Source organism: Myiozetetes cayanensis, unplaced genomic scaffold (assembly GCF_022539395.1).
Source record: "Myiozetetes cayanensis isolate MyiCay16 unplaced genomic scaffold, myiCay2020 scf1, whole genome shotgun sequence".
In the NCBI taxonomy this organism is placed as follows: Eukaryota; Metazoa; Chordata; class Aves; order Passeriformes; family Tyrannidae; genus Myiozetetes; species Myiozetetes cayanensis.
The window spans coordinates 117,731,124-117,755,959 of record NW_026086604.1 but is presented as its reverse complement, the minus strand read 5'-3'; the positions used below and the strand labels follow the sequence as shown (position 1 = coordinate 117,755,959).

The 24,836-nt window shown below is 41.1% G+C and overlaps 1 protein-coding gene across 5 annotated transcripts in view; it reads right to left on the bottom strand.

Moving 5' to 3' along the window:
- Nucleotides 1-24,836, bottom strand: part of SKAP2 (src kinase associated phosphoprotein 2) — a 186,979-nt gene that overhangs the window by 20,509 nt on the left and 141,634 nt on the right. The window contains exon 13 of one of the 5 annotated variants that reach the window (XM_050316043.1): nt 19,521-19,541. The exons of the other annotated variants lie outside the window; for them this stretch is intronic. The gene's annotated coding sequence lies outside the window, so the exon portion shown is untranslated. Of the gene's footprint in view, nt 1-19,520; nt 19,542-24,836 lie in introns of those variants that run through there. 5 annotated transcript variants of the gene reach the window in all.

Sequence of the window (24,836 nt, the reverse complement as noted above, 5' to 3'; positions counted from 1 at the left end):
TAAGACTCACATATTTTGTTAATATGACTGCTACAGTCAAATTCCAGTTCAGCTTTCAGTAGTAACCTGTTTCCTGCCTAACAACCATCCACAGTTTCTGCTGAGTGAAAGACTGCACTCATCCCATTTCAAGCTTTTCTGTTTATGGGCAGATCTCCACAGCTCAGTCCAGGTGAGCAAAATGATTCACAGCATGCCAAGGCCTGCTGATCTCTTGGTGGGGAAGAAACCCTCTGCAGAAGGGTTTAAGGGTGTCAGGCAAGAGGCAGAAAGAAGGGAAGCAATCAGCTTTAGGAAACCCTAGTTCGTGACAACTGGCTGGATTTTCTTTGTAACTAGCCTGAAAGGATGATCCCACACTCCAAAGAAACAGAAAAAGGGCCAAAATAAAAGATAAACACCTACGGTCTGTTAAGAAGCATTAATTTTGGAAAGCAGAGGAGGTGTGCACACTCTCTGAGGCTGAGACTGCGGGCTGCAGAGTTGCCCAGCTGAAGAGGATCTCATGCAAAGAATGCCCTAATTGTTTTGGCTTGGCTGGAGCTGTGCTGCTGACTTTAGTCATCCCAAAACACCTCTCAGCCCTGACAGGGGCAGTTCTCCTCCTGAGCCCAGGTGACTGGGTAAAAACACCTGCCTGAGCTCTTCAGGTGGGTCTGCAGAACAGCCCATGGAGAGACATCCTCAGCCACGGTGGTGAGGAGGAGCAGGAGGGTGCACATTGCACATAGAGGATCACCACTGAGAGGCATGAGATATACAGCCGGTGATCAGACCCCGAAATTAAACAAATTTTAAATAGAGCAATTTTTTTCTTGTTTTTAATTGTTCCATCTTTCAGACTCATGGAGGGAAGGTTGGAAGTCTGACTTCTTGCTCAAATCTGCTTTTTAAGGCTATCTCATAGCAAACCTTTGGAAGGCCTGCAGAAGAGAAGAGAATCTCAGCTAAAGAGTAATTTAAAACAGTGAAAATATCTTACTGCTACTCAACCTAGTTAAAATCCCAAAACTCAATGAACTCCTGCAGCTCCTGCTGCCAGCAGCTTCATAACGTCGTCACTGATATGAACCTTAGGACAACACTCTCTCTGTTGATGGCACTCCATAAATAATATTCCTACTCATTACTAAAACCTGAAAAAACTTCAAGGAGAGAAATGTCATGTGCCTGCATATGACAATATTACCCATCTGAAAGCTAATGCTCCTATTTTTTTTCTCAGACTGCACAGTATATTTAAAAGACCTAATATATGCTGTAAGTGAGGATAGCTATAATTTTTTTTTCTTCAGGAATCTTCACAGTTTCTAGACTTATTGAATGCCATAGAGGGAAGGAACAAGTTTAAAAAACAATTAGTAGGACATGTGGTGCTCATTCTTGGCTGAAACTGCACATTCTCATCTGCCTGAAAATACTCAGCAGTCGTTCATGAAAAATGTTTTTGAACTAATGAGCTATATTTGCATTCCCCTTAGAACAGATTCAGAATTTTTCATCTACACTGCACCATGAAAAATGAATGTTTTTTACAGAGGTAATTTGAACATAAACCACCGCATCAATGGGAAGACAACCTTTGCAGAAACTTTTTAACTTAGCACATTCCATTTGTTTTCACTGGGGAAGGTCAAACTTATGTGAGAGATGTAAATTTCATGCACAAACCTAGGTGCTGATGAGATTTGTTTTTGTAGATAATCTGCAGCAGAGAAATTTTTCATAATGTCACCGTAAAATAAATTAAAATGTTCATCTTCATATGGCTGGTTCCATTGCATTAAAATAAATGTTGCAAGCTCATTTAATTAGTATAGTTAGGAATGTCTCTTCCCTGCTTCACTGACTCTCCAAATCACAAGTTAATTTGTCAAAATCAGACCATTGTTTTTCCTTCATTCTTCATTACTGAAAAGACAGCCCCATTTAAATAAATGTTTATGCTACAGAGAGCAGAGCAGTGAACAACCCCAAATATTTTTCTAAGCCCATGTTGGAAAAGTTTGGTCTGCAAAGAGCTAGAGCACTTGTGTGTGTGTGCATGTGTGTGTTGTTATTGGATATTTGACTAGCTGGAAAGGTACAAAATTGAGCAGTCTGCTGTAACTGATGATGTAGTGCACACCATCTCTCATGCCAGCGGCTACATGCACTTGGAAGCAGTTTTCTTCTATGTTTTCAAAGACAAATGATGACAAAAGATACAATCTCTATAAATTACCCTAATCAAATCATTCTCTTCAAGAACTCTTGGTTAATCAATTAGTCAGTGCTCGCAGTTCTTATGAATATCGCTGCAGAGCCTCCCATTGCGTTGTTCTCTTCCAACAGCAAATATTTAGAGCATTTTATTAAAGAAAGGAAAAAAACAACAACAAAACCCAACAAATGAAAACAACAGCTTATACAGAAAATAGGCAAAGAGCTTCTGCAACCATATGGAGTCCATTAACATAAAGTGAACTTTACAGGTATAACTGAGGAAGCAGTTACTTGAATTTTGTTTGTTTGGTGGGCTTTGTTATTATTTATACCACGGTCTTTTTTGGAGGATACCTACGGCAAATTAATGGAAAAGGCCAGTATACCATTATCTGAGCCCCACACTAATGCATTTTTACACTCTGTGCCTCAGGCACTGCTTCAGTGGCACATACTGCAGTGCTTCTTCAGCCTTCTCCAAGAACCTTTCAACCTCCACCTTTTACATCTCAGCACTATATTCCTCCTAACTGAGAGGATGCAAAACAATAAAAGATTCCTGTGTTTTTCCTTATAAGGCTTTGTCTTGCATTATGTTTGGGTTTTTTTCTGTTTTGGGGTGGGGATTTTTGCTATTGATCTATCTCCTCTAATTTCTCTGTGTGAGTTGTCTGGAAAAGGGCAAACAAGGACATGAAAGAACATTCTCCCCACTGGGTTTCTTGGCTTGGTAGTATTTTAAAATGTAATTCACAGTCTGTATTGAATGTGAGTTTTATGATGCTGTGAGGGAGAATCAACCCTATTTTCTTTTTCAAGAGCTTCAAGATGAACCTTGTTTCATTAATAAATCATGTCATTAACAGGAAAACTTAATTGCAGTGATACTTCATGAATTCACAGTAAAACCATGTTATATATTAATGGTTGGAATATTGACTTCCAGACACAGGAACTAATGTGCACTGTGAAAAATTGACATGTGCAACTGTTAGGAAAACCCCTCCAAGATCGTCAAAGCAGCTGAAGAGAGAATGATATATTGAGACTACTTGTTCAGAGCAAGCCAGGACCTGGGTACATCTTTTAAGGAATGCTGGTGATGCCATTTATTGTCATGACCTCTATTTCACCTTCCTATTTGCATTTATAGTGGACACAAGCACCCCCAAATAGGAAGAGCAGCTGTCATTAGACACCTTTGGGTAGCCCAGGTTTCTTCAGGCCACAGATCATGTCCCAGGGCTGGATTAGCTGTGTAGCAGGACAGCTTTGCCCTATGTCTGAGAGGAGAGAAGAGAGTTCTGTCAAGCCCCAGGGCTGGGGCATCTCTCTTCCCATAATGGCCTTCCCTCTTTTGAGATAGACTGGAGATCTCATTAGAAGCAGAATGGTCTCTGTAGCCAGTCTATCACTTTACTGAAGTACTGTTCTGCTGGTTGCATCCTTTTTGCACGAGCCCAACAGAAATCCCCATGTGTATCCAACAATCCAATTATCCCCTACAGTCTCATATGCTCTCCAAGTAAGGACTGTGAAAGGAGAAAGAAAGAGCAATTCCAAACCTTAGAGTAGGCTAGTGCCCATGAAATCCCTTGACTCTTGATTAGATAGAGGGGAAGACATACTTAGCAATTTCCCCAGCTCCTCACACACCTGTCCACCCATGGCATCTGGAGTAGGTGCCTTACATTTTTCTCCCAGCCACATGGAGAGTGGACATCATACACACTGAGGATGTTGAACCGCTGACAGGAGGTACAGATGTGTCTTGGGATCCTCCCGCTCCACCATTAGTTGCCCAAGGAGAAATTGCTGAGGAGTGTCCAGGTGAAGGAAACAAAAGCCTCCATGCCCTCCTGGAACAAGCTGAAGGCCATTTCCAATTCCACCAGTTCTCTGGAGAAGAGGGTTACGGGATGATCTGAAATTAACTCCTTCTTCTCATTAGCCCTCTGATACATGACTCCAGTACCAGTTCAGTGGCAGTATATGAGTCTAGGAAAATTAACTGTAAAAGAAAAACACTGGTGGGTTTATTATTCTTCTACTGATTGTCTTGTATAGGAAATGTTTTGAAAAGTACTAACTGAACTTGAATTCATGGGTCCTGGTTCTCCTCAGAAAGTCAGCTACAGTAAACTGCTGAAATCAGTAGGTTTCAATTGTATAAAAAGTTTCAATCAAAGAAGACACACGAATCTGTACATACAAACAGCTATTACACAGGTTGAGTGCTGCTCATGCTATTACAGATCTTTTTCTTTAAGACTCTGATGTTGAAATCAAGAGATTACACAGGAACCAGCTTAAATCATTCAAAAAAACTCAGGTACCCAAACTAAAACTCTTCAGAAACAATCTGTTTGACTGCAGAGGAAAATGTGAACTGAGTTCATCGTAAAAATTGAGAAATCAAAGAACAAAGTTATACACTTCATTTTTAGCAGTCATGTATCTCTGAGACCTGTTTGTTTCAGGATTGAGGTTATCTGATGGCTTGCTCTGGAACACACAGAGCAGATGGCAGTGTGAAACTGTGGGCAGAAAGGTCTGTTGCATGCACTTTCTGCCTCAGCTGTGGATTCACACTCCAGGCCTGCTTTGAATCCCTCTCAGAAGTCACAAACAGGAAAATCTTTTGCTCCAGCCAGCCACTATCCCATTAAAAGGCAGCAGTCTTCATCATGGCCAAGTATGCTGGGACCTCCCTGAAGCATCTGAGATTCAGGCTGTGGCAGTGATGCTGCCTTGCCTCATTGCAACAAGAATTGTGCCTGGAAAATGGGAGAGGTAAATTCCACCCACAGACTGGGTCTTTGAGGGCTGGACCTGAGATAACTTAGGGTAAATAAAATAAAAGCTGGCTATGATAAGACTTTTCACAATGCAAGCAGCACTCACATGTTTGTAACCAAAACCTCTTGTGCTTTTCCAGCCCCGCTGAAGTTACAGATGGTATTTGTTCAACAGAAAGAATGTAGAAAGCATCTTCAATCAGGCAAACTAATATGCTTCCCTCTTCTTCCCTTGGAAAGGAGCAAGGCAGAGAGCTTGATTTTGCTTCAGTAAATCAGATTGTATCAGAAAATTCCAACAAGACCTTCCTGAAAAGCAAAAGAGTTCCATGACCCTGCTTTGCTGTCAGTGCCTCTAGGACTAAGCCATGCAAACAGATGCTGTATCACCACCCACAGACAGTGTAAGAAAGAGATGTGGTGATCTCCTAAATAGACTTGTGCAATAAAAAATGACAGGAAGGAACACAGAGTATAACCCCATGCTGCAGAAACCCATCTTGTCTTTTAAGAGTCTCTATATGGCAATAGCTCTCTTCTCACTGTTATAAAAACTCTCAAAACAATCCAATAACAATTTATCACTTTCATAAATGTTGCAAATTAGAGAGGGGAAAGAAGAGGATTTTTTCCAGGGTTTTTAAGGCTTTTGCTGAGACATCAACCATACTACTCCTTTACATAAAGGTGCTTGTGTCCCAAGGACTGATGGTAGCAGTTCTGGTCACTCTCTCTCTCTCTCTCTCTCTCTCTCAGTCTCACTCACTCACCTTTTCAATTGGCATCTGGAGATCATGGTCTTTGAATGTGTTCGAAGTGTAGAAATATACACCAGAATGGTGTGTAGTTCCCTGGCATTCATGAAAAAATGTCTCTAGAGTACATTTGCAGAGCAATTGGTGTAGGGAGGATTGTGAATAGGTGTGATAAGACTACAGGTTAGGTCATACAAATATTTATACCATGCATTTAGTACTTTTATCAATCTCTATCAATGCATGTTAACAAAAATGCTGCAAAATTCTCTGAACCTGACTCCACTATTGTTCATCATGACAGAAGTTGCTGTTGCCACTATATTCCCTTTAATTTGCTACTTGGGAGCCATCCCCTTTTGTTTGTGGGAAGCAGTGCTTGGTACCAAACACTGCCTTAAAAAGAAAGACAAGGCTGTACAAAAGGATCTTAGTAAACTGCTTCACCAAGCTTCCAGTAATAAATACATTTATTGGATAGACAGTAAAAAGTACTGGAGAGTTAAAAATAAATTCTGAGTTATTTAAACTTAATTTATGACCAGGAAAATAATCCCTCTCTTCTACTATTAATGTTTTTTATCTGGGCCATCAAATGTCACACCCTACTGATTTTGGATGTAAGGTCACTGGAAACAACATATCAGTGGTGTCAGCAATACAAATCAACTGAAATTCTCCTAAAAATAAAAACGTCAGGAGTAAAATAATAGGCAATAGTTATTTCATGGTATGAAAGACTTGCAATATATCAAGAGTTCACCTTCTTCTATCTTGATAATATATGACTTTGAATGCTAAGTATACCTCCATTCCATATATTTTCAATATAGACAATGTATCTAGCTAAAACAATAATCTCAGAGAAAAGTGAACCAAAATTATTGTTTAGGTTTGCATTCACTTTTTAAATGTCTTCTAATTTATATCAAATGATGAAGCAATAGCCCTGTCTATAAAAGGCAGTGCGGTGCACCAGCTGATGCTTTCCGAGACCTAAGATTTCTATGTTAAACAAATATGGGAATATAAAATTGATCTGGAATAATGATTTTAGCAAGAAGAAAAAGAAGGGGTGGTCTTTCACTCTGACTGACCCTTCGTTTGACCCATAAAGACAAGATCCCATCTAAACCAAGCATTGCAGGAAGCAGCAACAAATGCCACCAGAGAGGCAATAAGCAGCACATATTTGTGAAAATGCCTCCTTTGAAGTTGCTGCATAGATGAACACATCTGTGTCAGTTAAATTGTCTTTAGTACAAATGGGGATTTCCTCGGGCCATTTGTGACTGTTATTAAATGGCTACCAGGAAACAGGTTACTAATTTGGCTTGCATCACCGTGCTGAATTATAACTAAACATGCTAAATGTCACACTGCACTGCATGTGGCACTCACACAGAGAAACAGGTGGCTATAAACCCATGCTGTACGGGCTAGCAACATGAATTCACACACTCAGTTCAGATGCAGTTGTGCTTGTGATTAATAGCCTGCCAGGGCCTGGACATTTTGTGTTTACATATAATGAGGAAGAGAATGGGGATGGACTAGGTCAGTGCTGTCCCATTACTTACCTCTAACAAATCTGCCCCCACATCCATGGATTGTCCAGGAATGGAAACCTCTCAGGGTCCCTGAACACTCTTAGGGTTCAAGCCCTTGGTCCACTGACCACACAAGAGCAGGAGCCAGGAGACCAGGAGCCCATCCCCAGCACTGTATCTTTCGATGCTCGCCCATTGCCACCCAATGAGCAGGCAAAGCATCCTCCTTCCTGGAGTGGGGCTATTGGATGACTTATTCAGCTTTCCATGCTTTGGTGACTCTCGTGACTCTGCTCCATTCTCCCCTCTCTTCTTCCCCCAGTCTTTTGTCTGATTTGTTTGTGCATCACTTCTACTTCACCTTACCTTCAGAAAAGCGAAGGAAGCACCTTTGCTGACAGAACATAGCTGCAGGGCTTTGGCTCACCATTGTGCTGTCCGGCAGAGATGGGAAGTGGCCCTGCCACAGGTTGTCCTGTGTTCACACAGAGGTAGTGCACAGCTATTTGGGATGGCTTTTAAATAATTTAGTATCAGCCAGAATTCAAAACTTTTTGCTCACATCACTCTTTGTATGTTTGGGTGATGTTTGTAGCAGGTGTGCAGTGGGAGTTATCCCTGTTGTTGACACGGCAGTCAGGATGGCAAAGAAAGGGGACAAGAAAAAGTTGTTCTTACAAGACAAGATGAAATCCTTTTAGAATGCAGTGAACTTGTCAGAAGATAAACCAGAAATGGTCTTAGAAACTTTCAGGTTGAAATGAGAAAGAAAACTCATAGTCCTATGGAAGGTAAGGTATTTAAGTAATAGTTCAATGGGAAAAAAAACCATACTGCAATTAGTATAAACACTTCTTGTACGGAAGAGCTATGACAGTTGTTAGAAAACACCATAGGCCCCTTTCGCAGACAAGGCAACCATCACGTCCTTCTTGCAGTAGCACTCCACTTTTTGGTCATGTTAAAGTTGTAGGTGCCCAATGCTACACAAATGCTCAACATGCAGGTGTGTTGGAGGTGAAACATGAGGTGACAACTCAGATGGGTGAAACCTGACAAGTAAAAGATAAATCATACCCACTAGTTCCCATATATGTTGTTCTAGGAGGACTGATCCATTACCACATCATATAGAGCACAAGCCCAAAGGTATGTCATCTGGAAATGTTGGCAGTCTAGAAGGTAGAAGATATGTCAGCAGAGAGGTGATAGATCATTTCTGCTGTAGCTGAAGCTTTGCTGTAGCTGAATATTTTCCTTAGGGAGTTTGGAAGCTTCACTTCAGTGGTAAGAGAGCTGGGTTTCTGTCTATGTTTTGTGATAACTCTTGCCACAGATACATGACTCTTGGGCAGCAGTTTTCCTATTCCTTCTGCCATTTTTCCATTCTATTGATTCAGCACTTTTCTCAGACGAGATCTTGGGTTTCGTGGTACTGACACGTTCTAGCTTGGACCAGTAAGGTGTAGACCCAAAAAGAGACATCCTGGAAACACTCAATTTTTTATCATTTATGCCACACGAGAATCAAGATACTGACATGATGAATTGTGCACATCATCCTTTTCATTCCCTGTAGTACTGCCAAAATATTGTCCTCAGCATGGAAAAAGTGAAATGTATCTGATGAACACAGTTTCATTATGTCAGGAACTCTGCTGTTCCTTGATATGATGGACTTCTCCACTTCTGACTCAAGATTCTGGTTCTGCGTCTCTTCTGCGTCAACCTGCTGTGATCTCATCAGGAAAGCTGATCCATGAAGCTGAGGTTATAGCAAACGTTACTTAACCTAATAGCTGGTCTGACAACTTTTTAAACGTCTTTTACTATTTTCTCTCCAGTTGTGTCTTTATTCACACTGTGTTGATATCAGCTGAGTAGCAGCAGCCATAGAGATAGGCATGAAACCTGTATTTTCCTTCTCTGTGGTACACAAGCATATTTAAACTCCAGAGAAAACTGTGAGACAGTCTTATTTATTCTGCTTGACCTGCAAACAAACCCCTTCCCCTTTTAGCTGTAAGACATTTGAAAATCTATTTATGGCACAAAACCTAAGGTTACCCATGCTGGGAGAAGAAATCCTTTATTTATCTGTGGTAGGTTCAAGAGCACTGCAGATAGACAAGGTCCATGCTACTCCACAAATACGTATCAGCCTTGACCTGCAGAAACCAACCACAGGCTTATTGTGTTGTCTGCATGATACAAACCCAGTGCCTCTTCCCCGTAGAAAGTAAACTGAGATGACTCAACTGACTTCACTCAGTAATTCTCTCAGTAATCTGATCAAAATGATTAATGGTCATTCTGGTCAATGCAGGATTTAATTGAAGGTCACTAAAAAAAAAGATAAAAGGTCACTTTGCTGACCAACCTCTATTTATCTATGGATTTTTGTTATTAAAGGAATTAATCTGATAGTGCTTCCATACACAGCACATTAATTATTTATACATTTGATACAAGATGACTTTATACAAAGATTAAGATTGAGTCTGAAATTGCTGACATGGGGCACAGAGATTTAGTTCTATGATGAGAATCATCTAGATTGACATAGCTGAATCCCAGTTTAAAAATGTGGGTTTAGATGTACACCGAGCCTGATATTACATACAACCCGACCAACTTACACCGACCATTGCATGCAAACTAAAGTTCAAAAATAAATCTTACCTTGAGAAAAATCTTAGCTTTTGTGACATATTTTTTGGAGTGTCTGTTTTCAGGATGGCTTAGCCCACCGTCCTTCATTTTGAGATTTGAAGTGACTGGTATTTAAAACAAATACTGATACAGCAATTTTATTAGTCTCCGGAAGTTTGAGGGGAGCATTTGCAGCCTTAAGGCAATAAATTTCAGTCAAAAGTAATTTCTAATGTTGCTTCGTCCTATTACTTGTAAATTCAATATAATTAGAGGCATATTCAGTTCATTACCAGTTTGAACTCTTGCCCGTTTTTTTTTTTTCAGTCTGTTGCTTTTTCAAAACACTTTATTAAAAACTTGTTTTGCTGTCATATGTTTAAAGGGAAATAATATCTCACAACTAATCATTTATTAAGATAATGCAACCACAAAATGTAGAAAAACAACAATGTAACCTCGATAGAAACAGACGGAGAGTGAGAAAATAAACCTTTGCTTGGTTGCACATTAATATTTTGAACTTACACTTGAAACATGTATTAGCTGCATTTTCATCCCAGGAGTGATAAATACAACATTAGATTGAAAAACAATTATTTTCCTTGCTTTTGGGCATACACTACCTTATTACCTAGACTCCCTTATTGTTTCAAATAATGCCTTCTGAATTTTCATGTGTTTTGCACTTCTCATAAAAGGCTATAATGGGAGACAGGAAACCTGAGCAAAATGTGAAAACTATGCCACTGTATTACTGTTACTTTATTCTTTTCTTTCTGCTGCCTCATTAGGTCAGTTGTCAGAAATGACATAGCAGAGACCAAAGGTTCCTATTTTGGTGTTGGATGATGGGCAAGAATGATCTTTTAAAACTGCAGACAGTGACTGCCCAATACAACATCTTTTGGTGTTGAATCGCATAGAATCGCAGAATATGCTGAGTTGGAAGGGACCCATATGGATCATCGAGTCCAGTTCTGAGTCCTGCAAAGGACCATTCCCTGAGGGAAAATTTTACATTAATTATGGAGAAAATAAATGTCTATATATTCGTCACAGGATCCTACAGTGGTCACATGCTCATGCATGCCAAACACACCATCATCACTAAATACTGGGTAACAATTGCAGCTGGTCTCAGGCAAGTGTCAGCAGTTGTCTTCTTGCATTCCTGCTGTTTGCATGCAGCATTGCTGCTGTAGCTCTACACAAGGGTTTGAAAACTGGTTCTCCATACGCTCTGCAAAGCTTTACCAAAAAAGCTTGGAATCTGTATGTCCTGTGTCACAGGACCAGTGTTTCAGCAGCACATCTTTTCTAAAGGTGTATCTGCTTTGTCTGGGGTTGTAGCAAGTTAGGTGCTTTGAAAAGGACTGTGCTCATTGTCTGGCCCAGCAATGCCCCAGGGGCATAAACCTTGATGAAAGATGAGTGGAGATTGTCAATAAATCCCCAACAGGAATGTTAAAAACATCCTGACTCATGTTTACAGCTCCTAAGGGATGAGTTTGAAATGCAAAGAGAGTCCTGCAAAGAGTTTGGGTATGTAAGAGCTGAAGTATCCCCAAAAGTGACAGCTGGACCTTGGTGCAAGCTTTGTGTGGAAACAGTACTCTTCCTTCCAAGTCTTGTTCAACTTGTGCAAGTATCATGACAGCTTCTAACCGGAACACCAGGGAGAGAAAAACCTCTCAGAGTAGCTCTGCAGCAGAGCTACACACTCTTAATAGCACGGCAGCACTTAAGAAAACTGGTCCTTGGACCTCTCTTGCAAGCTCTCAGGTTTCCCAGAACATTTCTCAGCAGTGCCTAGCAGTGGCTCATCCCTGCTCGCTATCTGTGGGGAGTTTGTGAGCTGTTAGTGCTGGTCAATAAGAGAAAAAAATGAGTCTTCCAGTAAACACTGGATAAAGCCAAAGTCTCTGAAGTGCAGTCTCTGAAACCAAGTCTCCTGGATAGTTTTTAACAGGATTAAATTACTTTATAGTTATTATTTATTCATTTAATTCTTCTCGCAGGCAACATCCCTCAAGAATAGGTATTAATCTATCTATATACGTATGCAAGCTTTTTGTCTTTATTGTTTTTCATATGCTTTGTCCTTTGCTCATTGTCTTTACCATCCTCCTTTTTTTTTTTTCCCCAGCTAATCCAGCAGGCATTCCTTCTGAAATAAGAAGGGCAAAATTCTGTAGTGAAGGGATGAAAACAAAAAGCCTGCAGTGGCCCAGAGTTTGCCAATACACAGGGTATTCCCATAAGAGGGGATATTGAGGTCTCTGTGCACCCAAGGTCTGGGTGGCCTACAACAGAGGTGTGAACACAAGGATGCTGCTCTCAACCTGCTCTGATCATACATTTTGGACAAACAGTAAGAATCTAAAGCAAGATTCTAGTGGTCCAAGGCTCTGTGGTGATTGTTTGGGAGGGGAACGAGTGTTTGCAACACCTAGCAGTTCCTAAATCCAGATTATTTCCAGATTATTAACTAGATATCTCACTTGGCCTCTGCAACTTCTTAAAAAGCCTTCATGCAGTGAAAAATAGTGAACCAGGGGTAGGAATCTTCAGCTCTTGTTGCCCTCACCATGTCTCTCCCATCCAGAGATAACCGCAGTTTGCTGGTCAAGCAATACAGCACTTTCCTCAGACACGGGCATGTCCCTGAGAGAGCTAAAAGGGTTGACAGGACAGTGCTAAAGGCATTTCTGCAAGATAGTTACTACTTGGATCTTTTGGAAACCACAACATTCAGATAAATCAATCACAGAATAACCACAGCTGGCAGTAGATACATTCACATCTCATGAATGGAATTGAATTGTCTTCTTGTTTGGTAATTCAGTTGTTTAGTCCCGAGATCTCAGTTTGCCAGTTTGAATCAGAGCAGATTTCTGTAACTCAGTACTGCATGTCACAGCTCAAGTGAAACAAATGCCGCAGTCTTCTTTGAACTTCTGAGTATTTTGACCTTCAGAACTTGTACCATGAATTTTTCAATTAACTAGCTCATAATTAAATCAACTGATTAAATAAAGAAGTTTTAGTTGATAAAGTACCATTATGCATTCAGATGGCATGGGAGTTTTAATGATATGTAGATTATCCCTAAGACCAGCTCAGAAACAGAATCCATCCTCCTACACATCTTCATGGGTCCCTTCTGGCCATGCAGCCCCCTCGCTGCCCAGGCAGCCCACACAAATGAGGCACAGTGGTGCTGGAGACAAGGATTTAAGACATTTTTTCTCTGCCCTTGACTCCACAGTCCTGCTGGCCATACTAGTTCTGATACAGGCCAGGATGCCATTGCCTTCTGGACACACTGCTGGCTCATGTTCAGCTGGCTGTTGATGAGCACTCCCTCATCCTTTCCCATCACGCAGCTTTGCAGCCATGCAAGTGTGGAACGCTGCATGGGGCTGTTGTGACCCAGATGCAGGACCCAGACTTAGATGCTGTAAGTGTAGAGGACCCTTCTGGAAGATTTCACTATGAGGAGATTAGACAGTTTCTCCTAAGAAAGCTTTCCTGCCTGGAAAAAGGCATCTTTCCCAGAGACAGTTTTAGATGCTTTCTCTTCCTGCATTCCAGAGGAGCTGATTCCTGGGTATGAGAGGAGGTAGTTCTTGCAGACATGTCTGAAGGCCCCACAGTGAAGGAGTCCAGGGACGATAAAAGCCCTAAGAAGAACAGGTCTTTTTCTAGGCCCAGTGCAGATTTGTGCCAAGATGTTAAGTGTTCTTGACTTTGGAAATAAATTCTCCTAAATCTGCTATTTTGGCAGTACCTGCGTGCATTTGACCCTTACAGGTGCCCTCTCCTGTTTTCTGATTTGCCTATTGAGGAAGAGAGGCTGGTTTCTCCGTAAGTACACCGGTTGCCTAAAATATTACAGTTCCCATGAATTTCTCCCTTTAATGGCAGCAACCTCCAGAGTTCTCAGTCTTGGACCACCACTGGATCCAGGCAGCAAGAATTTGCCATGTGATTATTGCAGGTATCTCAAGCTCAGGCCACCCTTGTCCTTGCTTGTGCAAAAAGAGCTTTCCATTGCATATGAACTACACTTGGCTTGGGATCATTATCAAACTGCACCAAGAAATGCTGCTTGACTTAGAGGTGTCATTTGGTGTATTCTGTCCCTTAAAGTTAAGCACCATGACAAAACATAGCATCAAAAAGCATATTCTTGGAAGAAAGAAATAAAGCAGTCAGGATTTTTTGAAAATCTCTTTAGGCCAGTTCCTCAATACAAATCTCTTCTCCAAATGTAGGACTCGATTTGCCACATGAAACCGTACCTACTGCTTGGAGTCTAAATTTATATTCTCTTCAGAACTGAAACTATACCAGAGAAAAAAAACCTTTAACAATGGTCTTTATTTAATTTGACAAATCCCTCTTCAAATACTTCCCCTAGAAAATTCTTTTGTGTTCTTTTAAGTAGGATGATTTCTTTGTGTAATTCAAGTGTGGTGTAAAGTGAGAACTAGTCATTTAAAAATACACACATGCACAAGTAGAAAGATAAGAGAAAACAAGTCTCAAACAATCAAACTGCTTATTGTTGCAAAGGGGGAGTAAAAGGGAGGAGGGAAGAAGAAGGAGGAAAGTAAAAATGTCAGACAGAAAAAATTGAAAGGAGAAAATTGCACATTTTGCTGATTCTTCTCAGGTTAGGATGCATGTAATATTTATCACATAAATTAATATCACTTAACTATCTCACTTAAATATGTAACTATTGAAACAACCTGAAAAGTAGTAATGTCATTCATATTTTATATTATTGTTGTTGTTGTTATACTGTAGACCAGTTCCCTTGACTACATGCATCCTGTCAGTATTTCATTTGTGTTTTGTTACTTTCGTGAATGGGAGCAGGATTTGCTGCTACTCTTACCCAAAGCCATAATCGCAAGTTCTGAATGCGAGATGCAATTCCTGTACTATCCGCTGTAATGATGCAGACAACAGATAATAGGATCAAAGGAATCAAAACCAGGCTTCTTAGAATCAAGCAAATGTGTTTAATAACAGAGGGGAACCCAAATCTGTAAAATAATTCATATCCTGTAATGGCACTAAGTGGAATAGTTTTTAAAACATTTTCAAGATGTATTACTATATTTTTAATTCCTAAACTGTGCATATAGCACATTTGTTTGATTTAGTGCCTAGAATAAACTTTTACTACTTTTTATTCCCGCTAGCACAGAAACGATTAACACAGCAAAGGGAAAGTACAAGACTTCCTCCTGCCCCCCACCCCCACCAACGCATCTCTGAAGTGCACTCCTGACTGAGCAGCCCAGCTTTGACCTTGGCTTCATATCTGCAGTTCTGCTGGTAGATGTCTCCAGCTGGCTGGAGAGGGAATGCAGTTCTGGTGTGTGTTAGGAGGAAGAGACTGCAAACCAATTTTCCAAAACTCAAGCAGGTGTGTATTGTAATATTGAGATGTGGATGGATCTCAGAAGGGTGTTTAAATAAGTGAGGGAGATAAGAAATGTCAGACTCCACATAACTTCTGAGCAAGATACTCATGATGGTGCATGTGGAAGGTGAGACAATGGAAGAAGAAATCAAGGGAAAGATCAGTTAATAGAGAAGCAATGAGGCACAGGTTTGCTTCACTGGAAAAAAAAGGAGTATGAATAGACAAATGATGAGAGGACAAGCAAGTGATTCAGCCCCAAGAGAAGGGACAAAGAGGCATCAGTCAAAGATAGAATATGGAAGATCCATAGGATGCTATATGAAAAAAGAAAAGCCAGAGGACTCCATAGGCTCACATTAAGAAGAGAAAGGTCTTTGTGACCAGTGATTTGTATTAAGAGTACTTGGGAAGACTGTTGTCAAAATCAGATTTAGACAAGAGAATGAGTACTGGCAGCTTGGCTCAAGGGTGTGCAGCAGGGCTGGAAAAGATCCTGATTAGAAAGACAATTGACTGGCTGTCCTTTGTAGTGGGGCAGATGGCACTGCCATAGTCACATCAGAGGTGGTCAGAGGTGGCTTTCAGGTGAAAATACAGAAATGAATGAAGTTACAGGAGCCCCTCAGTAGCCAAATAGCAAAGGCAGGACTCAAGAGGTAAGATAAGATGATGGTTTATGGGACAACGCTATGAAGAAGCTCTGGGGTGTGTGACCATGCGAAAAGGGGTTCACAGCATGAGAACTACTCTTCGGAATGAACTCCATGTGGATAACTCCATGTGCAGTCACACAACTGATAAGAGCTTTAAACTAGAAACAAAGGGGAGAGGGTTGGGAGACTCATTCTCCATGCCTGATTCTAATGCAAGGCAAAAAAGAAAAATCAGATAAATGAGATTATTGCAATGGGTAATAGGACACGGAAGGGGAGAGGAATAGGTAGCAAGAGAATAAGGGAATAATATCGAGGAGAGGAATAAATGTTTGTGTGATACATAGAATGAAATTTGCTATTTAAAACTGGATTAAAACAGAGAAAATCAAGAGAAATGCTGTGCATTAAGACCAGATATATATAGGAAGCAGAACCTCTGGTGCAGAACAGAAGAAAAGGATATTATAAGAACAATAGAAACACATTGGAATAGTAATCTTGCCTCAAACACAGGCATTGAAAGATATGCATTATTAAAAAAAGAAGAAAAGGTAAAAGGCAGTGAGGTAGCAATTCTCATTAACTGATGAAGTAGACTGAAAAGAAATAAGAATTGATTGCTTCAGTAAAACCCAGAAACAGGCTAAGTCAAAAACCACTTTTGGGAAGCCTGAAAAAGAGGATCTATGGGAATTAAAATAGGGTCTGTCACTCACTTTGATGGCTGAATTTTGTTATGGCTGGAGATCACCATCTCACTACAAGAAACTAAGGGAATGCATCATTAGAAGAATTTCAAATTCACCATGCAGTAAGCAAGGCTTCCAAATACAGAAGGACAAACTACCTTTGCATGAAAGGGACAAATTTCTACAGCAAGTAGTCCCAGGCTTTAGAGCAACATGACATTAGAGACAGTTCTGGTAAGTACACTGCAAGGTAGCTGCTTGTGGCATAGAAGCTTGGTCTAAATGACCTTGAGATGATTAAATTTTAAATAAGCAGAAGGACAAAAAGAGGCCTAGACCCATGATGTGTGATTTTGAACATGAAATGTTGAGCAAGCCAGGAAGTCTTAAGACCTCTAGGATTCGAATGTAGCAAGGACTTGTCCTCAAGGGTACAAAAAATGCCAATGAATTTGCACCTCCCTCCCACCCTTGCTACACACAGCAAGGGGGGGAAAATCATTGTGGAGTAGGACAAACACTCCTCACAAAAAAGGACAAGGAAATAGACCAAAAAAAGGGATTCATCAGCAAAGAAAAAATTATTTAAGGTCAAGAAGTCCAAGACTGAATTACAACTGGGTAAGACTCTCTGTGGGAGATCCTGTCAAAGAAGCACACAGCAAATGTACAGTAAAATAAACTAATGCAGTGACAAACAAATACAAATATTGCTTTTGTGGCATTTTTCACTGGCCTTCTGTTCCAGTGATTCCACTGTAACTCAATTTTTACCAAGATCTGCTCAGTAAAAAGCAGCATATCCTCTTCCAAGACTGACTGGATCTCGCTTATTCCGGAAAGATCTGTGCAGTCTATGAACCTACAGTGTTCCATGTGACTGCAAATGAGTTAAGTGCATCTCTTTTACTTTGCATGGCACTGGATGTGAGGAAACGTGGGTGGCTTGGTTCCACATCTTCACTATGGGCATTTACTCACCCAGAGGTGTCAACAGCAATGTAAATCATCTGACCATACCAAACTAATTTTGACTACAGGAACTGCATAAGCTTTTATTTCTATTTCATACTGGCTGTTAGATGGCCTTGGAGAGAGTAGAGTTGGTAGAAATGGGTGAGGAGTGAAAAACAGGTAAAGAAGGGGTGAAGATATGTATATATATTGATTATCCCAGTAAAGGCATGTAGTGATAGGACAAGGGGTAATGGCTTTAAACTGAAAGAGTGTAGGTTTAGATGAGATATTAGAAAGAAATCCTTTACTGTAAGGGTGGTAAGGCACTGGAATTAGTTGTGCAGAGAATCTGTGGATGCCTCATCCCTGAAAATGTTCATGGACAGGTTGGATGGGGCTTTGAGCAACTTGGTCTTAGTGGAAGTGTCTCTGCCCATGGCAGGGTGGTTGGAACAACATGATCTTTAATGTCCCTTCCAACACATACCATCCTATGATGCTTAGGAAAAGTAAGAGCTTGAAGCTGGCCTTTGTAGAACAAATACAATGCAAGTAGGAAGAAGCAGCACAAATTTTCCACAACGCAATCCCAGTACTGTACGGTGAGTGCAGACAGAAGGAATCATATGCACTGAGTGACCATTAGCCCCTGTAATATTATGAGATAGGGATGGTGTTTATACTGTGTTTCTACAGTCACTAAAACAAGGAGGCATTGGGCTTTGACTCAAGTTTCTGGATGAGACTGTAATAACTACAAAAATTTTTAAAAAACACAGTTTGGGGCCTCAACTACTTTTTACACTGAGCACACCAAAATGTAACAGCACCTACTGCTATCACTGTGGTAGGCAGGGTATATTCAGGCTTCCTCCTATGAGGTTGCTGAGACCTGGCATATCATGCCATACACCACGGACTTCAGCAGTTATAATTAAAGCATTCTGAGCATTATGATGGGAATTTGGTGAGTGTTGTCTTTACTTCACCAGGTGCTGCTTGGAATATGGAATCCATGGCCAAGTGCAAGAATCAAAATCGAGTGTCTGGCTGCAGACAGGGCAAGGGCAATCTAAGAACAGCTCCTGTCACCACGGCATACCTGATCTCTCTGGGAAGGATTCAGGGTGACCTGTAGAGCCTGAGTCACATTTTCATGCTAATGCCACTGAGGGGCTGGGGTTGGTGAAGGCACTATAGAGCACCAGGCTCTCCTAATGTGGTGGGTAGGAATTACTCAGACAGTATCCCAGTGCTCAGAGTAGCCCTGTGACCTCACTGAAAAGCAAATTATAGGGGTAGCAGCGATCTGCACTATATATGGAAGGCATGGGGATCCTTTGCAGTTCTTTACCAGTCCTCTGATCTCTCCAGTGCTACCTTCCAGTGTCACTGGGGTTTTCCCAGTTCAGTTGTTTCTCCTAGCACTGCTATGCATGTGCTGAAAATGGCTGCCCATTGTGTCACTTCAACATGCTATGGCATGTGACAAATATCCCCAACAATATCTTCCTAGAGAATCCAGAATTTCTTTTTTAGGGTTACAGAAACTTTTAAAAACATTGAATGTCACACAGGGCATACGCCTCCACCAGTGTGAAAATAATGTGTGTGGCTCTGCTCCTTCAGGCGACTTCTTCGTGCATCAGGTAAATGATGAATTACCCTGTCAGTCAGAACTCTTCCTTTCAGGGAGATAAAAAGCATGTGCCTGAATAGAAGTTACTTGGTTTTAGCTGCCACACAGCCTCTTGGATGGATGTGACAGGTTGCTTCTGTGGTGTCCAGTCCTGGGAGCTGACCCTTAGATTTGACGTGGTGTTCCATGAAGAGCTGCAAAAAAGTGACCAGAGCTAAAGTTTTGACTTCTGTGCATCACCCAACTACCCAAAAGACTGCAGAGACTGCAGGGCGAGGACAAAGTGGAGTAGTTTTCATCTCTAAACGCAGAAGTTGATACACACAGTGCCTGCTGCAGGCTACAGCATATTTCTGGTCAGGACTGTGCTTTGGGCTTTGTGCTTGGCAGACCCACCTGGGCTGGGAGCTGATTAACTGAGACAGCAAAAAGCTACAGTCAAGTCAGGACAGATCCCCCTGAAAATTTTATGTATACGTATACATGCATATATATATGTATATATATATATATATATATATATATATATATATAAAAGTGACATGAAGAAAGAAATTACTAGAGAAAATTCACAGTTTAGGGAGAAGCCATGTTCTCTAGATGTCTTCATGGAGCCCATTTTTACGCTTCTCACAACCAACTACACTCCAAAGGTGAAAAATGTGGTTCTTGGTGGGCTATCTTTACTGAGTTTACCTATATCCTCGTGGCTCTACTTTGCTATCCCTATAAATGCTTTCTGCAAGAGTGATGAAAGAAACTGTTACAGAGCTCTGTTGGCTCTACCCACTTGAATACACTGTGGGGAAAGCATGGTTGCCATTTATGGGGCCTTTCTAACCAAAAAAAATTTAATCTCCTTTTCATGATGATATGAAAGCCATGAGGGTAGTGAGCCTGATACAATCTGGTTGGTTCACTGCCAGTGAGTTTGAAATTTACTTTATAGCATGTGGGTGCCTATACCAAACAGTTTGGCGCATAAAGAAAACCTGCACAAGTCCTACTTTATTTTGTACTGTACTGTCTAATAGATGCTCTGTCAAGTTATACATTTCTAGCTGTGACAAATTATTCCTCTTCTCCTGACAGGACCTCCAGCTGAGTCTGCTGTGCTCAATTAGGAGAAAATGCATATTTTAATCCACCCCACGGTGTAGTAACATTTCACTCTGCGGCCTTGGCAAAGGCACCATTTAACTATTTCTGCAGTGGTTTCACATGCAGCACATTATTCTAATGTCAGCAGCATTTCCGTCTGTTCTAGTTTCCCTGGCAGTACTCCCCTAGGCATTGGGATGTGGACAATTAAAGCCCACTTTATCATTTTGGAACCAATGATTTCCTTCCCCTGATACAGTTCATCTGTACATAGCAGCTGCTCTTACCATCACAACCATCTTTGCTTCTCCAGGCCACTGCAGTCTCCTGGTAAGGTGTTGTGACCACCCATCAGTGATGGACAGGCCAAGGGTTCTCCTTTACTCTTCCTAAAACAACGGATCAGGTCTCTCTCCTCCCTGGTGGTCACAACTAGATCTCCTCCCATCCATAGCAATGAACCTCAAAACCAGAGGGCCTATGTGGCAAGGGAAAAGGTGCCCCCTTTCCAATAAATCATTAGGACTTCTGTAAAATGTCTTCTAATAAGTGTAGTAGCACTTGAAAACTACCCAGGCATGACTCAACAGTCATGGAGAGCTGATGAGATGAGAACCCACATGACATTACTTTTATGGTGCAATATGGCTCTCTTCACAGTTTGCAGGAAAACAAACAATTAAGAGTTATTTGTGGGGGGAAAAGCAGTCCAGAGAGAGGAATAAGCTGCATTAAAAAAAAAAAAAAAAAAAAAAGGAATAGTGGAAGAGTCTTTACATAAAATCAGGATCTCCGTGAAACTGTTCAACTGTGCTGGTACATTCAGGATGGGGTCTGCCCAGAATGATGGCACTGCTCTTTTTGACTGCCTCAAGGCTACTTTTGGCCTATTGAGTCTCAGAAACACTTCTAGAGAAATCTTTAATTTCAAGTTCCAATTTTTAGCCTTTTAGCTTTTTTGCAGATCATCTCATATGCTCTTTTCTTACCTGCATTTAGAGGTTTGATCATTTGAAAATCCTGTTTGATGAAAACTAACTCAGGGTCCCTGATGTATTCAGTAGTCTGAAAATCCCATTAATTATTTGAAACCTTTGTTAGCTGAATTAATTCAATTTCTTTGACTCAACTTGGGTAACAAAGGTTTGTCTGCATTTCTCTTTCTTTTATGTGAAGTGTGCTCTCTGGTACTACTTACCCTATTAAAAATATATCTTGCCTTTTAATCAGCACAAGCAAAACAAAGATAAGCCTGCTGAAAAGGGCTTTGAAAAACAGCTAAAGTAGCAGAGGAATTATGTGCAAGTCTGTAGAGTATATTTATGGTTATAAAACATCATATAAAAATTTAATTGGTATCTATGAAAGGCACCAGCAGCTGGGTTGAGAGGGTTCTCCACGGAACAGTTCAGCAAGGCAGCAGTAGAACAAATGTTTGCCTTCTAAATACACTCAAAACCTGTCCTGGAACTTCACTGTTGAATGGTCAAGCCTACTTAGTCCTTAACATTCAAATGTGGCCAGCCAAAGTTAGCCAGGGAAAGGGATTAGTCTGATCAAACATCTCAGGTTAAAGTTTCAAGGCTTTGTGTTGGCAAAGGTAGCCAAAGCAAACAAATCAAGTCACTTTGGGATTAGGATTGCTGTGCTTAAAATCTTTCATGCTGCATTGCAATATATTTGCAAGTCAACAGGCCCATCCACTGTAGCTCTGATGGCTCTGGTACATAGTAGGACATCTAGTCTGTTATAACCAGCTGGGTGATCCCAGGACTCCTGAGGAAAATCCATGGGCAATTAGGGGGCTCTGGGACATGTCAGTTCCCTCATTAGCAAGAAGTCTGGGAGCTACTTCAGATATGAAAGCAGAAATATATACACAACAACCTGTGCTTTCATTAAGAGTGCCTAATTTCCATGGTGCTCATGCAGCACCACGGGTCATTTTGACACTGTGCATCACTGCCACCTTATGTGGTGGGTGTGCTGTGCAGACCCTGCTACTGGAGAGCCAGCTCAGCCACTGAATCCTTTGAGACAGCTGCTTTTGCTTTTTATTGTAGCTCTGTGCTGGATCTGAAACAGTGCCTTAGCACTGAAAACCTCCCCATGAGATATGGGAATATCTCATTAGCAAAATTACTTTTTTCCAAGAGTGGGTTTTGTGTAAACATAAAGCTCTTCATTTGTAATGAGAGCATTTCAGTAAACATGTCTTCTTTGTATTTTAATGTAACTTGCCAAGAACATGTATTCTTCTCTTATACTCATGTGGAAAGTAGCAAGATTCTTCAGGAGTTGGCTGACGAGGTACACTTTTCCAGCAATGAAAATGAAAACACAAATGTAATCTAGGTGTGACTTTTTGTTTAGTTCTTTTATTATGGCTTAGCATCTTTATGTTATTCAGCTAGATTAGTCCTAGCCCTATTGTTTCAGGGTCTTGTTGCATTGTGGTATCACATGTCTCACAGCACCGAAAAGAGCAGAGGACTTATTTGAAACAGGTACAACCCCCCTGGCTGCCCAGTAGAGCTGGCCCAGACCACATTCAATCAGAGGCACCTCCAGCAGCTTAGGCCATCCTTCACACCCAACCCCTTCTTTACACCCAGATCAGAGATAAGCAATGCTAGGCATGGGTTTTTTTCTCTCTGTCTCTTTTAAGTTAAGGAACCAGGAACAAAGAGGGAAAATGAGGAAGAGTTGCAGGACACTTCAGTTAGGGAAACAACAACATACTGATGAAAAAACCTTTCAGACAAATAACTTTTGGGGTAAGACCTAAATAACCTTGAGTTGTTTTCACAAGCACAAAACAAATAAGTTTGGGAGATTGTCACCAGGTTTTGAAAGAAAATTGCAGGAATGACTACCTAAGGTAGGAGAAACAGAATGGGCAGCATTTAACCACTCCACACTGTGGAACTAGCATGGGAGGATTAACAGACTGTAGGTCCTGCACAATTCACAGAAATGGGCTGTAGGACCAGGATCAGAGGGGAAAAAAGGCTGTGCAGCCCCAGTGCAACTGGTCAAGGTACACCAGCAAACTGATGAACTTTGGGGTGACTGGATGTTCTATTAGACCACAGAGGCATAGGAATGTCTTCTCTACCAAAAGTGACCACGCAGAAATCTCTATAATTTGGTGAGGATTAGGACATAGATGCCCACCCCTTTTTTGCAGGGTAGATTTTTTTGCCCTATTTTCAAGTTAACTACTAATTTACCTTAGCTTCCCACCCTAGTGGCAATGCTGAAATAAGCATTCAAATGCAAAAGTGGGACTTCTTAGGGTTTAGACTTTCTTACTCAGTTTAGAAGAGAGAAGGATGAGCAAAATCTCAGGTCAAAGCCTTGATCTGGCAAAGGAAATGTGTTCCAACCACAGTTAGGAGCTGCCAGCCTGCAACCAACAAGCACTGAAGAAGCAGTGTGGTCATCTAGACAACTTCATTCTGAAAGTGTCCCAGGGACAGAAACACACTGATAACCAGTCTTTATGTCACTGTTTCTACCATAACTTTGGAATGCAGTTGACAAAGCAGGTTACATTAAAATCCTGCAGATAATGAAATGAGTTGTGAAGTCAAAAAGGACACATTAGTCCAAGAGTACCAGAAACCCAGCACTCCTAAGTCCCAACTCAGTGCCATGTCAGAGCACATTTTCTCTGAGCTTTCTTACCTACCTCTGACTGCAACAGCAGCATATTTGCATGCTGCCTCCACTCCAGTGAGCCTCACCTTCAAGAAAAGGATACCAGCTAATTATAAGCAAGCCCTCTGATGATCAATTCATCCACAATTCCTCCCAAGCAAGGGTTTGGGATTGTATAATGCAAGGCATAATACCGGCCACTCCAATGAGACAAATCAAGAGATGTGCAAATGGAGAGATGAGCATTTGTCCTTGAGGGAGGACATTTAGCATACCTAGAAACACAACCATTTTTAAAATTAATTAATCCCCTTAAGGAATTGTGAGTGATGGATTAGAGACCTTAACTGGGGAAGCAGCCTGTGACACGGTGTGTGTTTGAAGAGGCACTGAAAAAGGACGTGAGTTTGCAGTCTCGTGTGCTTAAGCAAAACCATCAGCCTCAGAGTGGAACATATTTATTGGCTGGGGAAGGAGAGGCTCAGGGGTATCCTTGGAGGTTCATGCAAGCAGACGAGGATCTGTGGCACCCACTGCTGTCCAGCCAGCCAGCTGTGAGAGCAGTAGCATGAGAAGAGGAGGGGGAAAGCTTGAAGTATCACCAGGGAGGAATACAGTATGCAGTGACATTTTAAAAACATATTCTTAGCTCTGAGAAACATCTAGATAAGCAAGGTAGCAGACTATATGTAGATTTCTTATTTTAATGGAAAAGAACAGCAGGA